We start from the raw sequence: 267 nt of genomic DNA, 5'->3' as shown, positions 1-267 counted from the left end.
GGAGATTGTGTGCTTCGTTGTTGCTTGACAAGCAGGTGAGAAATCTTGCCCTGTTGTTGCAGACCCCCATGCAATTACAGCCCAGTCCACAACACCTTATCAGTGCCCGTCTGTCTGCACCCCCACCCAGCACAGGGACATGAGAGACGCACGCCATAGGATGTGGCTCAAGTGCTGAATTTAGTGCTGTGCAACAACTGCCTGTATACCGTGACACACGTGACCGCCCCGTGAGCCCGTGACCCGTTAAGCACCACCCAGAACCCC

Source organism: Centrocercus urophasianus, unplaced genomic scaffold (assembly GCF_019232065.1).
Source record: "Centrocercus urophasianus isolate 14NV4802_14NV808 unplaced genomic scaffold, USGS_Curo_1.0 seq_1219, whole genome shotgun sequence".
Taxonomy (NCBI): Eukaryota; Metazoa; Chordata; class Aves; order Galliformes; family Phasianidae; genus Centrocercus; species Centrocercus urophasianus.
This window is presented reverse-complemented; position numbering follows the sequence as displayed.